A 15,139-nucleotide genomic window follows, 5' to 3' on the forward strand; every position below is an offset into this window, starting at 1 on the left:
GCGAGACCCAATCACAGTGTTTCCACATACTCATTACAATTCCTGCCCCATGTGCTCTATCTTACATGCATTTCATATATCTTGTTCCCATTGGTACACAGGGCGTGATATTACTTTTTCACTGCGTATGAATCTCCCCCTCCCCAGCCCCCCTTATTAACAGCCTTAGCATCAATCCACATACGTTCCTTAATCCCTATATAATACCATTCTCATAGTCCCAGAAGGCAGGCTGTAAATTTAGTCAGCGTATTTAGAGACTGTCTTTCTCCAAGTTAATCTTTCGGCACTCCACGTTGTCTATTCATACACCACCATCAGGGTCAGTGCCTCAGGTTAGTTGGTTATTTCTGTAGGTAAAGCAGGGTCTCATATATACCCGGGTATGGCGTACACTGTCAATCTCTTAAGCAGTTCGTGCCTCAGGTTAGTTGTATATTTCTATAGGTAAGGCTGGATCTCATATATACCCGGGTATGGCGTACACTGTCAATCTCTTAAGCGGTTCGTCAATGCAGGGGGTAAGGCACTATCTCATATTCAACTGCATTTCCCATCGTTCAGTCATAATCCACAATTTATCTATGTGGTGATATTTCACTATACACTATACAGGGTCAAGGTTAGTGCCCTCCCCAATGACCATCCACGGCCCCGTCCTATTTTTCTAATAAGCTGCCGAACAGGGAAGTCTGCTAATACAAAGTACAAGTTTTAGGAGGTTAGAAGTTATGAATTTGGTAGATATCTCACGTGACCCTTCATGGCCGATCCCGGGGACCCGATTCCATTAGTGCGGTCATCTAGGAACTGGCTGCTGATGGGTGCTGGTGAGTCTTTATTTCCCTCTAGTGGGGTGTTCTCTCATTCTTTTGCCCGGCAGTCTGGTTATGGCTCGGCCCTGTCTCCAATGCCCGACCCCGGTCTCCGGACTTCTACGAACGAGTGACTTCAGCGCTGTTCTATCTACCATCGCCGGTTCCCTTCAGCAATCGCCGGAATCGAGCTCCGAGGTCTGGAGCTCACTTGCTGGATCCCCTGCACGCTGGCCCTGGGTCACTTCCGCATACTCTCTAAGCGCCGGCGGAGGTCGAAAAGTCGCATTTTTCAAAAAGCCGCACATGGCATACCTTTAAAAGTTGCAAGTTGGTTTACATTGGTCGCATGTTAAAAAAATCGCACGGCATAAAATAATTAGTGTTGAGCGCGAATATTCGAATAGCAATTTTTTTTTGCGAATATCGGCACTTCGCTAATTCGCGAATATTTCGAATATAGCACTATAAATTCGCTATTTCAAATATTCTTTTTTTTCTTGTTATATTTTTCTCTTTCCCACTTCCCAAAAGTAGTTCTTACCTGTCCTGAGGATTCCTGGCTTCCTGACTGCTCCAGTCAGTGCCCGTTGCCGCTTCTGACGACTTCCGTGCTCATGGAGCGTCCCCATCACCATGGGAACGTCTCCATACTAGAATGTACTGTCGGATGTGAGAATTAAGTTAAAATCGCAATGCGATTAATATAACTTGAAGTAATCGCATTGCGATTTCAACTTAAACCTGGTTTATTATGGTTGGCTTGGTAGAATTAGCGAAGATGACGAATATGATGAATGTATTCATCATATTCCTCAAAATGAAGATAACAAAGTATTCTCCATCATCGTTTTAGCTCAATATTCGTCAACTTTGCTAATTCTAGCAATCAAATAGGAAAGTTGACTATAGAGACAAGCCGGAACCATGAAAGAACATTTTCTGGATAAAAAATACCCCACCAATGTATTGGAGAAGGCACTCACAAAAGTTAAGACTATACAGAGGGAGAACTTTTTCATGGAAAGAATAAAAGGGGATGTAAGGGAAGAGGAAAAAGATCAACTGAGAATAATATTACCCTTCAACAAACAATACAAACAAATAGAAGGAATTGTGAAGAAGCACTGGCACCATCTATTGGAGGATAGACTAATAGGCCCTATGGTCAGTGATGGTCCCCTAATAACTTACACAAGGGTTCAGAACCTATCCTTAAAGGTAGCTCCATCAGTTTTTATAGATGTGGGAGATGCGGAATTTGCAAACTTACATCATTCCCTAAGAAGACCGCAGAAGTTCAATCACGAGTAAATTCCTTTGCATGGAAAATAAAAGATTTCCTGACCTGTAGTACAAATAACATCTTGTACATTATAGAATGTCAGTGCAGGAAACAATATATTGGGAGGACAAAACGCTCCCTGAAAAAGAGAGATTGGCAGAGCACATTACGAACATCAAAAATGGGTATGAAAAGCACTATCTTTCGCTACACTATGAACAATACCACAACAAAAATCCTGAAGGTATGGTCTTCGCGGCCTTTGAAAAGGTGGATGTACATTGGAGAGGTGGAGACCATATCGCCACTCGCCAGGATGTCGAGGCAGGAATCCAGACGGATTTTCGACTTTGAAACACTCCTCCCACAAGGGCTCAATTCAGACTTTGAACTCTTTGGTTTTTTATGAATTAACACCAAATTATTGGAGATGGGTGCCTTCCTCTGATGGGACATCCTGAGTCTGGCTGTTATTCAGCACCAGGATCTCCCCTCGGGGGGAGGCTCCCTCCCCATATACATCAGAAATATTAGAAGTACAAATAACATCAATATTTAAAGAAATTAATAAGAAATAAGAAGCAGACTGAGGGAGTGGATACGGGGGAGGATATATAATGTGGTTCCACCAAATTAATGAAGAAAACTAATAGAAAGGAGATATTTCTTGCTCCCAAATAGGGTGGAATCCCACTAGTTGTTATGGGATAGTGGAGACAGGTACGTAGAAATGAAATCTGGAGAAAACGCATCGAAAACGCACAGAAGACGCATATGCGTTTTTGTGGATTTTAAAGCATTTTTGGGATTTTTGATATGTTTTTGATCTTTTACATCTTTTGCTGTCACGAGGGTGTCGAGCCACGCCTGACTCCGTTATACCCGGGGTCAGGCGTGGCTCTTGACACCCTCGTGACAGTTCAAAATTAATCCACTGACCGAAGAGCCTGGGAATCAGTAGGTAAAGAGAACGCCCAGGATTGCGGGTCCCCCTGCAGCAGGGAAATAACAACCCCCACCCGCTGTTCTTCATTACATTATATCTGACCCTTATTTTGTGTAGGTAAAAAAAAAAAATTTCTTTCTACCTACTTAGAATCCAGTATGGATCCAATTGCTGCTTTGTCAAAGCAACTTCAAGGCCTGTCTTTGGAGGTGGCAGGATTGAAGGCGTCGGTCCTCCAGCAACAGCAGCAATTACAACTGACTGCAAGCCCAACGGTTGCTACTGGTAACCAGGTTGTTGCGGAACCCAAGGTTGTTCTTCCTGACAGATTTTCTGGGGGAAGGGACAAATTTGTGACGTTCCGTGAGGCCTGTAAATTATACTTTAAACTGCGCCCTTACTCCTCTGGTAATGAAGAACAGCGGGTGGGGGTTGTTATTTCCCTGCTGCAGGGGGATCCGCAGTCCTGGGCGTTCTCTTTACCTACTGATTCCCAGGCTCTTCGGTCAGTGGATGAGTTTTTTGGGGCCTTGGGTCTCATATATGATGACCCTGACCGAGTCGCCCTGGCTGAATCAAGATTACGGAGACTCCTACAGGGAGAGCGGCCGGTAGAGGAGTATTGCTCTGAATTCCGTAGGTGGGCTACGGATACCCAATGGAACGACCCGGCTCTCAGGAGTCAGTTCTGCTCTGGGTTATCCGAAAGGATTAAGGATGCGCTTGCGCTGTATGAGACCCCCTTTTCCCTTGATGCGGTTATGTCCCTTTCTATCCGAATAGATAGACGTCTTAGGGACAGGTTGAAAAAACCGGAGCCATTGGTAACCCCTCCCAAGCAGCAGTTAGTCTGTACGGACTTAGACGAGCCTATGCAGCTAGGAGGAACTACTCGTCAGGTCCGTCCTCCTGAGGCTCGCCGTAGGCGTGGGGTTTGTTTTTTCTGTGGGGAGAGGGGTCATTTCATTAATGTCTGTCCTTCCTTCCTCAAAAACAAAAAAACGTCGGAAAACTACTAACCCCAGGCTGTGTGGAGGATGTCAGCCGGGGGGTATACGTTTCCTCCATACGTACATCGCAATTTGTGTTGCCAGCGGTTATTGTTTTTGGTGATAAGACGGAGACTATTTCTTTCTTTCTAGACAGTGGAGCAGGAGTAAATTTGATAGATGCCCATTTTGCCCGCACTATGGGTTTGTCTCTCTGTACGCTACAGAGACCTATTCCCATATTCGCTATTGATTCTGCTCCACTGTCTCAGAGAAACCTCACCCACATTGTTCATAACTTACACCTTCGGGTAGGGGACCACCATAACGAGATGCTTTCAGGTTATGTTCTGGAGGGGCTTCCCACTCCGGTAGTGCTGGGTCTTCCCTGGTTGGTAGCGCACAATCCAGTGGTGGATTGGCAGGCCAGGGAGATATTGGAGTGGAGTGAGCAGTGCAGAGAAAATTGCTTAAATAGCAATTGCTTAGTCGCCTCCATAACTACCCTACCTACATTTATTTTGGACTTTGAGGACGTTTTTTCTGAAAAGGGTTGTCAGAAGTTACCACCTCACCGTCCTTATGATTGCCCGGTTAACTTGATTCCCAGTGCAAAATTACCCAAGACCAGGTTATATAATCTTTCGGGTCCGGAGAGACAAGCCATGAAAGATTATATCTCCGAGAGCTTGGCTAAGGGACACATCAGACCCTCTTCTTCACCCGTGGCTCCAGTGGGTCAGTATAGAAGTCCAGGCAGGAAGCTCTATATCTGGCAACCAGAGAACTGTGAGAGGGGAATATAAGGAGGTTGGGAGTGCTGGACAAGGAACAGCTGAGGAGAAGGAGCTACAGATCCCTGAGTGAGCCAAAAAGGGTTGCAAGGCAAACCCAGAAAGCTACCATAAAGAAACAGCACTATGTTTCTACATAGAGCGCGCAGCCAACCGCTGCGACTTCCTGACCCCGGGTATAACGGAGTCAGGCGTGGCTCTTGACACCCTCGTGACATTTGCCCATATATATATATATATTTAAAGCATTGATTGGAAACAATAAATAAAGAATAATAAAAAACAAAAAGATGGGCAGATCTGATTACTTCCCTTTTATAAAAAGCAGATTATAAAAAGTAGATTATAAACACGAGAAAATATGAGGATAAGGAGAAAGATGGATGATAAACTGAGGATCGGATCAAATTAAAATGTATGAAAGACGTAAATATGTGTATGTATTCTTGGACCGAGAGAACCATTGTAACGGACCGTTTCAGCAGACAAGGGGTTAAAATCCGTTTAGGCGATAAGCCCCTTTCTGAGAGACAGGCACAGCTACTGCAGGATACACCAAACTCCCGAACTGGATACAAAGTAGCACTCCAAACTGGAACCTCACGAATAGCTGCTAGCAGACGAACAGGGATCAGCTTACACTCCTGGCAATCGGTCCTCTAACAGCATACAGCGGATCCCCCCAATAACGAGACAAGGCTCCGTGTTGAGGGTCAAGCAGTGGTCTGACTGTACTTCAAGTACAGCCTCTTTTATTCATAAACCACAAACATAGTACTGCCCACAGGGGTTTGAAATACAACCAATCAGTAATTTACAACACATACAATGTAACTACAGCAACCAATCGTTCACGCCCCCAGAGGACCAGAATGAAGACTGTGACATAGGACAGATACAACATATCCCCACAATGCATCATGGTTCCCTCCTCTCTGTCCCGGAGACAACCTGAGGAGCAATCCAATCATCTCTCAGGACAAAGGGAGATCGCCAATACACATGTGAGAATAACAGAACAGACATCACCATTTAAACACACAATGGGACAATGGCACAATAGAAACACACCCAGCATTTCCTCCCGAGCTGACAAGTTACACTTATTATAAATTGTTACAACTTTGTGAGTTTACATTGACCATACATATATCTAACATCAATTTAAACAGTATAACTTGGGGACAAACCTATCCAAAATTCACTTGAATCGGTTCAGGGGTTTAAAAGTTAGTATATGGGCCATAATCCCGAGGCAAGAGGCCAGCAGCCAGGCCTCTCCAAAACCCAGTGGCGAGGTTGGTTTCGCCACACATCTCCCCCCCCCAGGGAAGACTAACCAGATACCTGACCTCACGCCGGTCGGTACCTGAGTTAGTCTGGCAGCCCACCCACAACCAAATACTGGACCTGTTGCCTTTGGTAGCCTGTCTCTGTCCAGTGAGTCCACCAAGGTTAGGTTGGAAGCTGGTACTCCCGGTCTCTGTGTTGCTCCCTGGCTTGGAGTCTGGTTGTTGGAGGGGGAGACCGACTGTCTCTACCCCCTGTGCCGTAGGTGCAGAGACCACGGTCCCATCTGCACTGTTGTGGGGGTTACTGTCTCTCCCTGGTGTGTTAAGCTGCCGCTGGGGAGAGGGGGTAACGAGCTCCTCTCCCATACATACTTCTAGCCGCTGGGGAGGGCGACCGACCGTCTCCGCTCCCAATACAGTGTCCTGCTGCTGGGGAAAGGAGACTGGGCTCTCTATTCCCTGCTGGACACTCTGCCGCTGGGGAATGGAGACTGGGCTCCCAATTCCCAAAAAATCACTCTTCTGCTGGGGGGCAGGAACAACTACCTCTGCCCCCTGTAACTCAGCCTGCCGCTGGGGAGGGAGGACGCTGCTCTCCTCTCCCTGCATTTCACACTGCCTTCCCGGCATATCACTCTGCTGCTGGGGGGCAGGAACAACTACCTCTGCCCCCTGTAACTCAGCCTGCCGCTGGGGAGGGAGGGCGCTGCTCTCCTCTCCCTGCACTTCACACTGCCGCTGGGGAATGGAGACTGGGCTCCCAATTCCCTGCAGGACCGGTGGAGAGACCTCGGTCCCATCTCTACCGGCCACCTGGGGTCCTTCCCAGTAACACTCTACAATATCTGCCCAGCTGAATGGGTCTGGATCTGGGTCTGTCACCTTACCGTCCTGCTGAGCCTTCTCACTGGCGTGGAACAGCTGCTGGTAGCCCTGTTCCAGCTCCATCTCCCGGGTCACCAGGTGGACCAGGTCCTGCTCAATCTCATGAGTGTTGTCCCAGTCATACCTGCTCTCCCTCCATTCCAAGAGATCATGGAACCGGGCTTGTGTAGGGCTCCCAAACTCCAGCTCTGAAAAAGTCTCCCATAACAAGCCAGGACCATCAAACTCCTCTCCCTCCGGCTTGTCATGCTCAGCTGTCCTGGGTAGGTACTGTGCCCCATACCACCAGAGCGCCTGGTAGGCATCTTCCAGCCACAGCTCCCGCCATGCTAGGAGTTCCAATTCCTTTACCCATTCCTCCCGGGGCTGCTCTCCCAGGAAGGGCATCCGCAGGGCTACTCGCTTCTGCAACCGCTGGTCTTCCATGGGGAGTCTCTCGTCCTGCATATACTCCACAATACCCAGTACCTGGTACCAGATGCCTTTGCGGACTGCATCTCGGTCATCCATGACACCCTCATCGTACTCCACTGCTGTTTCCATTCTGGTGCTGTCAGGGTCGCTGTACTGGGACATGCGTTGCCCTCAAATTGTAATTTCCAGGGAATGATGTTTCTTTGTAGCTGTCCTTCTGGGCTGTGGGAACGATCCCGCTGCTTGCCACCAATGTAACGGACCGTTTCAGCAGACAAGGGGTTAAAATCCGTTTAGGTGATAAGCCCCTTTCTGAGAGACCGGCACAGCTACTGCAGGATACACCAAACTCCCGAACTGGATACAAAGTAGCACTCCAAACTGGAACCTCACGAATAGCTGCTAGCAGACGAACAGGGATCAGCTTACACTTCTGGCAATCGGTCTTCTAACAGCATACAGTGAATCCCCCCAATAACGAGACAAGGCTCCGTGTTGAGGGTCAAGCAGTGGTCTGACTGTACTTCAAGTACAGCCTCTTTTATTCATAAACCACAAACATAGTACTGCCCACAGGGGTTTGAAATACAACCAATCAGTAATTTACAACACATACAATGTAACTACAGCAACCAATCGTTCACGCCCCCAGAGGACCAGAATGAAGACTGTGACATAGGACAGATACAACATATCCCCACAATGCATCATGGTTCCCTCCTCTCTGTCCCAGGGAGACAACCTGAGGAGCAATCCAATTATCTCTCAGGACAAAGGGAGATCGCCAATACACATGTGAGGACAACAGAACAGACATCACCATTTAAACACACAATGGGACAATGGCACAATAGAAACACACCCAGCATTTCCTCCCAAGCTGACAAGTTACACTTATTATAAATTGTTACAACTTTGTGAGTTTACATTGGCTATACATATATCTAACATCAATTTAAACAGTATAACTTGGGGACAAACCTATCCAAAATTCACTTGAATCGGTTCAGGGGTTTAAAAGTTAGTATATGGCCCATAATCCTGGGGCAAGAGGCCAGCAGCCAGGCCTCTCCAAAACCCAGTGGCGAGGTCGGTTTCGCCACAACCATTAATCAGCCATCTGGTTTAAAATGACCCATTAGAGAGAGAAAAAAAGGAAGGAAGAACAATCCAATGGACGAGATATTAACCACATCGAATTTTAGGGTTTTTAAATGGACACTGGATTAATATGTTCAAGTAGTACTATAACTGATTGTATAGATGTGATTTTAGTACATATTTGTATAGAATGTATTGAATATTTAAGAAATGGCCAAGAGATAAATACCAGAAATCCATGCCGGGTTTCAGGTGGCTTTTTGAAAGCCAGAATATAAAAAGAAGGGGGTAGTAGTACTCGCATTATAGCCACTGAGGAAGAGGGTGAACCCTCGAAACGCGTCTGGCTGGTCCTGCGAGGGATAATTAGCCACCTGAACCCGAGTGAAGACCTACTAAATACAGTACGGGTCATTATAAGATAAGGATTTCCATACAGATCCAAGCGCAAGTAAAAGAGAATCTGGTTTGGTCTATCGCGAGACAACGCGAATTCTGCTGAGTGCTTCCTGGACGGTGACACGCAAAGAGGAAACCACGTGGAACGCCGAGAGACCAGAGAGCAGAAAGAACCAAGTATCGGATCCCGTGTGCTACTTCGGGAGATACGAAGAATACAACAATTACAGGAGCAGTGACCCTAGTGAAGACCGCTACCGCAGTAGAAAATCTACCTCAAAGGGCAAGGCAAGAGGGTTTGCATTAGGGGGACGCCCCAACTGCAAAACCCGACCGTCTTTAATATCCACTACCTAACCCTTAGAGGCATATTAACCCTTAACTGTTATATTGCGGACTCTGAATTGAATTGAGACACAGAATATCAACCGAGGAGTCTCCTTGATCTGTATCATTTAAATCTATATGCACATCGCATACTGACTTATAATTTGCTACAACAGTGTCACGTTGGACGGATACATTGTGGATACTACATCTATTAATACTTCTTCATAAGAAATAGCTGTCACAAGTTTTTCTACAGGATTTTTTCTACAAGATATTTTCTTCACAGGATATTTGTTTGCACAGAACACTTTAATTTGAATAATAACTTGCACTCCTCCAAAAAGGTTTTTTCCGCACAGGATATATTTTTCAGAAGTTTTTTTTTGCACACAAAATTTTCTTGCACAGGACACTTTAAATAGGTTATTAGGAATCCAGTATGAAATATACCTTATGATCCATCCTGATATCATAATATGCAGTGAGTGGGAATTGTTGAACATATACGTGTCATTTTAAGATATTGCAGCGCAGTGTATTTTATTTCATTATTGTATTTTATATAAATGTATATTTTTTTTGTGCAATTTTACCATTATATTGAGTAAAGATACCAACCGCAAATATACCAGGTGGTGAGTGCCTGTTTTTATTTAGAATTGGATTAATCAGACTATAATACTACCAAAGGTTTCCCCTGCTCCAACGTCTCCAGAGGAGGAAAAGTTATTCACCCTGGACATCCTAAGAGTTCTAAAGGTGTATTTGGACAGAACAGCAGGTTTCAGAAGATCAGAAAATCTCCTTCTATCCTACTCGTGGAAAAACAGAGGGCTTAGAGCCTCCAAGCCCACTTTGAGTAGGTGAATCAAAGACGCTATCCATCTGGCATTTCTGTCCCAAAACCTGTCACTGCCGTCATTTGTGTCTGCCCATTCGTAGTAGTATCCACGTCTTATGCCGAAAGGAAATTAATTCCTTTAGACCAGATTTGCGCTGCCGCCTCTTGGAGTTCCCAGAACACTTTCATCACACATTACCGTATAGACTCAAGGCGAGCAGAGGGAGCTGCCTTTGGACACTCTGTTCTAAGTGCTGCTCTCCCTTAGGAGGAGAGGGAGATTATATGTATATATTTATGCTTACACGAAGATCTTTTGCCCTCCCAATTTGTGTAAGGTCCTTGTTACTTCCCCACTTGTGCTGCTGGTTAGGACGGAATGGAAGCGTCAATTTTGACGTAAATTTGTTTTCCCTTAGTCCTAACAGCAGCACACAAATTTCCCACCCTCTGGGGTTGTGTGGATTACTTGTTAAAGAAAGCGACCCCGTCCTAACAAGGGGCGGGTTATATAGGGGTGGTCATCAATTAATTAATTAATGAGATACTTGGCAGAAATTTTTTGTTCAATAAAATTCCGCCTGTCCTGACCAGCTTCACAGGGGCAAATCCCCACTTGTGCTGCTGTTAGGACTAAGGGAAAACAAATTTACGGCAAAATTTACGCCTATGTGGACTTTTCATGGTGTGAACAAACACCTAGACTGCAAAATGTCACTTTTTGTTTTTCTTTATGTGTGAATAAAACACTGAACTGTTTAAGTTAAAGACTTTGTGGTTGCCTGTGTACTGCGTCCGCTAGCCTGTCTACCAGAGCAAATCCCCACAGCCCCTATAAGCTTTAAACAGAAGTAACTGCAACAGTGCAGTACGTAAATATTTGTCTTTTTTTACTGAAATATGCCCCTATACGCTTTCATCAGAAATAACTACAACAGTGCAGTGCGTGTATATTTTTCTTATAGTTCTAAAATACGCCCCTATACGCTTTCACTAGAAATAACTACAACAGTGAAATGCGGATATATATATTTTCTACAGACATAAGCCACTAAAGGCTTTCACCACATAACTGCCACCGACATGAACTGCATATATATTTTTCTTTTTGTACTGAAATAAGCCACTAAACGCTTTCAACTGTCGGGTATATAAAGCAAATGCTTTATATAAAGATAAAAAAATTTAGCGGATCAAAAGAAAAATTATGCAAAGGATATTGATCCGGGAGATGGACATAATTCATCTCCACACGAGTTCGATCAAGAACCTGATTATTTTGTGCAATCAGTAAAACAGGGTACAAGCGTCTATGCAAAAATATAAATGGTTTATTATACTATAGTTTAATACAATCAAAAATTAATCAACATAAATTTCAAGAATATACAATGATATGCAGTACCCAGAATTCACCACTATATGATGCCAACAAAACAATACTCAACCAACACCAGAATATTATGCAATACAGCTTTAAATCTGTGAGAGAGATACAATCAATGGATTATGCGGAAAACTCAATCAAGAAGATGACAGATACGAGCCCTTGCTCCGCCCAAAAATGATGACCAATCTCAGATACGGGGTAGTATGGTAGTATTGCATAAAACTTATAAATTATTGGCTTGATGTCAAACTAGGGAATACTAAGATTCCCAACAGAGAGTTTCTCCAATATTATCCCCTTTATTCAGTTATATGCATCGTAACTGAAACAAGAGAGAATACTGATGTGGCAACTAACGTTACACGTCCGCAAATGAGCGGGTATCTGACTAAGTATCCACCCAATTAATTTAGATCAATACTACATAAAACAAAAATATACATTACCCAAGGGTCAAGTGGTGTGCAGAGTCTTGGGGCAGCCAGCTCTCGAGAGTTTTTCCCGATAATCCCAATGATTCTCCCGAGATCTATAATCCCAATGTTTCTTTGTTTGTTTGTTTTTTTTCCTTTCCTTTTTTCTTCTTTTCTGGTAACTGGTTTCTTAACCCAAAACTTATCAGATGAACACGCCCTCTGAGTTGGAACTTCCAATCATTGTTGGATGGGTGTGGGCATTGATAAGGAGCATGACGTCATAATACTACCCAGAATGCACTTTTGCTACTGATGTAGTATTAACTGCTCATATCTAGATGGCACTGTTGTGTAAGCAATAGGCATCATACCATTAAGGGTTAACTCATACATGCCTGATATTTTCACTACTACACCTCTGACGTCTGGAGGCCTTGTCTCAGGGCCGAGGGACAAACTTGGATACATGAATGTATACTTTGAGGAACATCTAGACAATTCTCACACTGTGAAATTCATGTTCAGATATGAAAAACAATGAAGCCTCAGAATCTGCAGGTGCGGTGTATCTTCTAACTTTCTAAATGTATAATATATTGTTACTATAACACTAGCTTTTGAACAGCACAGTAATCTTCTCATGGACTTACTTTGGCCTACATGAAAATCCATTCAAAACAGTGAATATAAATCAACATTGCTCTTAAAGGCAATGAATACCAATTATAACTAAAATAAGTAGATATAACTGTTTACACTTATGAAAAAGCACAACAAATCCCCCTTCATTACAATGTAATCCAATAGAGAAGTTGGACTACATTGGAATGTCACAAAGGGCTTTTCATTCAGATTCTTCAGAGACATTAGTTCTTGTTTAAACTGTTCGTGACTCTCATGAAGATTTATTGAATGAGTCAATAATTTTGAGTGTAAGTCGGTGGTAACGACAGTACCCTCTACAACAGAATATAAGTCCGATAAATGTTTTTTCTGATTCTCCATCTCTGCATGAATACTCATTAGGTTCCTTTTCAGTGAACCAATCTCAAGTTCCAATGTCTTAATGGAGATGGAATTAACAGCTGATACACCGGTGGCAATGACAGTGCCCACTACGGCAAAGATTATGGCGGCTGTAATCGCAGAAACGAACCGCTTTGGTCGTCGACTTGTTGAAAACTGTTCTCTAGTCATGGTTTTCCTTGTCTGTTCCAGGATCTGTGTAATCCTTTCTTGGGAATAGCCGATGTGCATTTGATACCAAATCTTTATCTCCGAAGACGAAATCTCGGAAATGTTGAACTGTCTTTCGACGAAGACACGTGGATCCAAACTGACGTAGATCTTTTGGGATAGAATCCTCTTATTCGTCAAGAGGAATCCCGTGGTATCCTGTAGCATGATCCCAGATGAAGGGCCTGGTACAGCAATCGGCTCGGCCTGGAACTCCTTCCCCAAGATCAGGATGATGTAGATAACGGCAACAACACTCGATGCCATCTTGCGCCTGAAATATATTGTATGACAAATATAAGTACATACATCTTCCAATTTTTATCACTCCTGCAAGAAAAGAGTTAATACGACCATACACCTTTGATTTGGCATCGTTTCTTTTCTTGGACAGAGCAAGTTCTCGATACAAAAGTGAGTCAAGACATAATTAGTTACAGAGGAAAATACATGAGGATAGGTTAGTACATTTGTATGTTCATACTATACCAATCCTGGGTTTCCGTCTTTAGCTGGAACCTTGATATCTCTTTACTCCTCATCATCCGGCAATCCTTCCATTTGGCGAAGTTGTGACCTAGGATGACAAACACGTAATTGATTAATATGCACCCATTTCTCTATAAATTCATCCCCCTTAGGAATTTTGATCTTGTAGACCACAGGTGACAATTTGTCAATGATGACATAGGGTCCCTTCCAGGAAGGCAGGAACTTCTTCTCCTTCACCTGATCCCGGGCGAAGTTATAGGGATAAACCTGATCGGAAATTTGGTACTCCTTTTGAGTAGTCTTCAGATCATAGTAGGTTTTGGCGCTTATGGCTGCTTTCTCCAGATTCTTCTGGGCAAATGCAAAAGCATATTGAAGGTGCTTACGTAGATTCTCTATGTATTGATGGGCTGTTGAAGCATTTATCAAATTTTGGTCTGTTGTCCGGTAGAGTAAATGCTGGGGTAACACCATCTTCCTTCCTGTGATCATTTCGAAGGGAGAAAGTTTGGTTGCTGCGCTTGGAGTGGCTCTGATGGCCATGAGAACCAGAGGCAACTTTACATCCCAGTCCTTACCGGATTCATTGACACAATGAATAAATGTTCTGTGGTTTTATCTCCTATGGAAATAGACAAAAGATATCTTGCAATCACATTATGACTCTGTGAATCTCCATCCAGATCATGAACCCATTGGTCCTGTGGAGAGGAAACTTTAATCATTTTAGGATTAGCAATCTGTTTCAAGAGACTCAGGCTTATGTAACTGGCTTCGGATTTCAGATCCAACTTGGTGTATTTCACCCGGGCCATATTGTTCACCTGTACGGGAATCAATAAGTTATCATTAACCTTCTCAATCCGTACCATGGATTGAGTATGCTTGGTCAGGTCCGCGACTTCGTAACTTCTCCCTTTAAGAGAAATAGTTAATGCATCCCCATCCAGGGTTACCTTTTCAATTCTGTCCTTCTGGATGGTTATGGTATGTGCGGCACCGTTGACTGCTTCCTCGGGCTCACCATTTTTCAGGATCGTGACATCCGGTGTTTGATTGTTCCTAAAATGCACTTCAACAGAGTTAAACCTTTCCTCAATCACATGACAATTACGTTGGGATTGTGCATTGCAAGAGTACTCATAGGCAATGGGTGCCTTCACCTGAGTCCAGACGGCTTCATTGATGAAGTCTACTATGGAACTCAATCTTCTCAGGAGGTCGATTCCTATGATCAGCCGATCATAGGGAAGGTCCACAATCAGTGTGGGATGTCTAATTATCTTCTTGCCAATTTTGAATTTTAACCATGATGTACCTTTTACCTGCAAAGCGTCTCCGCCGACACTTATCAAAGAGCCATCAAACGATTTCAGTTTCGGCTTCTTTGCTGTCACCTCCAATACTTGTTGGAAATAACTATATGACAATATAGTGGCTTGTGATCCTGTGTCAAGTAAACCCCTGATTGGCCCAATAAGTTCATCTTGGAGATAGGAATCAAGAAAGTATCG

Source organism: Bufo bufo, chromosome 6, assembly GCF_905171765.1.
Source record: "Bufo bufo chromosome 6, aBufBuf1.1, whole genome shotgun sequence".
In the NCBI taxonomy this organism is placed as follows: Eukaryota; Metazoa; Chordata; class Amphibia; order Anura; family Bufonidae; genus Bufo; species Bufo bufo.